The following is a 2,734-nucleotide window of genomic DNA, read 5'->3' on the forward strand; positions in this document are numbered from 1 at the left end:
CTTATCTCATGTATTCCACCTCGGGTCTCCTTTTTCTCTATTGCTGCTCGTTCAGTTCCCCATTGGTAATGGTTTTGGGCCATATCCTCAATTAGGTCACAAGCTTCAGGGTAAGGTTTGTTCATCAGCGCGCCACCTGCGGCAACGTCGATGCTCATCTTGGTGTTATAATGGAGTCCATTGTAGAAGGTGTGAACGATCAGCCATTGTTCTAGGCCATGGTGTGGACAGACTCTTAATAGCTCTTTATATCTCTCCCAAGCTTCAAAAAGCGATTCTCCTTGGTTTTGAGTAAATCTACTTATTTGGTTTCGAAGAACAACAGTCTTACTAGGGGGAAAATATTTAGCAAGGAATACTCTCCTAAGGTCTTCCCAGGTAGTTATTGAATTAGCTGGAAGTGAATCTAACCATGAACGTGCTCTATCCCTGAGGGAGAAAGAAAATAATCTCAAACGGATCGCATCAGGTGAAATGCCGTTAGATTTAAAGGTGTCGGCCAGTTGGATAAAAACTTTTAAATGTTGATTTGGGTTCTCAGTAGCGAGACCCGCGAATTGGTTCTGTTTCACTAATTGCAACAAAGATGGTTTTAGTTCGAAATTGTTAGCAGGAATAAGGGGATTTACTATACTCGAACTAGGTTCCTTGTCAGAGGGTTGGGAAAATTCCTTAAGAAGTCTCCGGTCGCGATTCTCGCCCATAACTTTCTTAATTCGGATGAGTAAGAGGCGTGTACGAGTGTAACGTTCGGGTTCCGCTAAAGGATCTACTAAATTTCCGGTACTACGGGTTCTTCGCATTTACCGGCTAATAATGCCTTAGTCTAGACGGTGTAACAACAGGGTACCAAATTTGACGAAGTTGGTCCCCGGCAACGGTGCCAAAAACTTGATCAGTGAATTTGCAAGTGCACGAATCGTGTCAAAGTAATATAAAAGAATATCGATCCCACGGAGACCAAATCGTCAATCTATCGATTACTATCGTTACGATGTTTATCTAAGGCAGTATAAAAGAGATATTGGTGTTGTAAAATAACGGTAAATAATAAATGCAGGTAAAGACATGTTGAATGTATTTCACGTCAGTTAAGTGATGTTTCGATTGTCTAAATAGAACTACTTATGAGGCAATATTTCTACTCTTGAAAAGAATCCATTTAACAGGAACTGTTGCTTTCGCATATTCAGAACCGAGTTTACCCTTAAATTAAGGCCTCTTATTGTCACTTATAAAAGGTGCACAAAACGCTAAAGTAGTAAACTTATTTTTAAGAAATAAGACTCATAAACTTAGTTGAAAAGTGATTTTGATTTGGAAAGTTTTACCCAAGGAGTTTCCTGATTTTAAATCTATCAACGCATCCGAAAACAGTTTCAAAAATCATTTTTCCTTAAAGTGATAAAAATTCCTAGTAACCAAGCCAGGGTGCTTTCGCACTCCTTGAATAGTTAAAACTAACCAAGTTTGTTTTTGAAAACTCAAGTTAAAAATCAAAACAGCCTTTAAAGTATTTCTACAGATTCAATATGTGAAACATCTCTTTAACCGCGATCCTTACATTCTAACCTTTAAAAGATTTAGCCAGACATGGTAATACCAACAAACACAATGATATTGATCATGATGAAAAGTTGTTTTAGAATGTCAGGCGTAAGGGACGAGTAAAACGTGTAAAAATAAAGCGTAGACAGAAAGTAAATAAAGTAAAGCGTAGACAGAAAGTAAATAAAGTAAAGCGTAGACAAAAAGTAAATAAAGTAAAGCGTAGACAGAAAGTAAATAAAGTAAAGCGAGACAAGTAAATAAATAAAATAAAGCGAGACAAGTAAATAAATTAAAGCGATAAAATAAGAACCTGCTCCAAACGGAGGCTTTAAATCTGGTACAAGGAAAATAAACCTCCGACTCTGAAGATAAAGACGACAACAACTCGAAGTGACCCAACTCAATCTCACTAAGGTGCGATAACCCCCCGATGTGACGGATTATCGCTTTTATAGATGCAGAATATAGTCTTAGTGTTGTAAACTAAGTTGGATGATTTGAAAATAAAATGGAACGAACTATTTATAGAGGATTTCAGCAACTTGCAAAGACCATGGTGCCCTCTAACTTCTCCTTAGTGGGAACGTTGATCGCTCGACTGCGTGAGTCGAGAATGGGATACAAACTGCAAGTGCACAGTTCTATCGCGTAGTTTTAAAAGATATCGATCCCACAGGGACTTATGAATCGATATACCGTTATCTAAGGTTACTACGTAAATCTAAGGTGAAAAATGTTTGATTGTTTGGGGAAAAACTAAAGGCTAAACTAAGATCTAGATTAAATATTAATAAAACGGATATCGGTATGTAGTTCGTCAAAACTAGGGAATCAAGTCTTTGTCGGTTTCTTGGTTTTAAAGTAAATCGTTTCAGTTAACTTTATTGGTTAAAGGTTTTATCTCAAACTCTCGCTCTGTTGAATAAACCATGATTTTATATTAATGTAGCTGTCACTTATAATTAAGTCAAAAACCATATTTTGAAAGCAATAAAGTTGCAGAAACTCTTTTTAAGAAAACACTGACCGTTTTAAACACCCTTATCTCAAACTCTCGCTCTGTTGACTTAGGTTATACAATTAAATCCAAATGCTTAACTCTCGTCCTCACATTCAATCTTTAAAAATACTTTTTGGAAAAGGTCAGAATTTAATTAACTCTAAAACTTGCTCTCGCCCTGAT

At 36.8% G+C, this 2,734-nt stretch overlaps 1 non-coding gene across 1 annotated transcript; it reads left to right on the forward strand.

Annotated features, from left to right (window-relative positions):
* Positions 1 to 213: 213 nt before the first annotated feature.
* On the forward strand, positions 214 to 320 carry LOC127077036 (small nucleolar RNA R71). Its single transcript, XR_007787024.1, has one exon. It is a non-coding gene; the product is annotated as a small nucleolar RNA R71 (small nucleolar RNA).
* Positions 321 to 2,734: the final 2,414 nt, after the last annotated feature.

Source organism: Lathyrus oleraceus, chromosome 4 (assembly GCF_024323335.1).
Source record: "Lathyrus oleraceus cultivar Zhongwan6 chromosome 4, CAAS_Psat_ZW6_1.0, whole genome shotgun sequence".
NCBI classification, from domain to species: domain Eukaryota; kingdom Viridiplantae; phylum Streptophyta; class Magnoliopsida; order Fabales; family Fabaceae; genus Lathyrus; species Lathyrus oleraceus.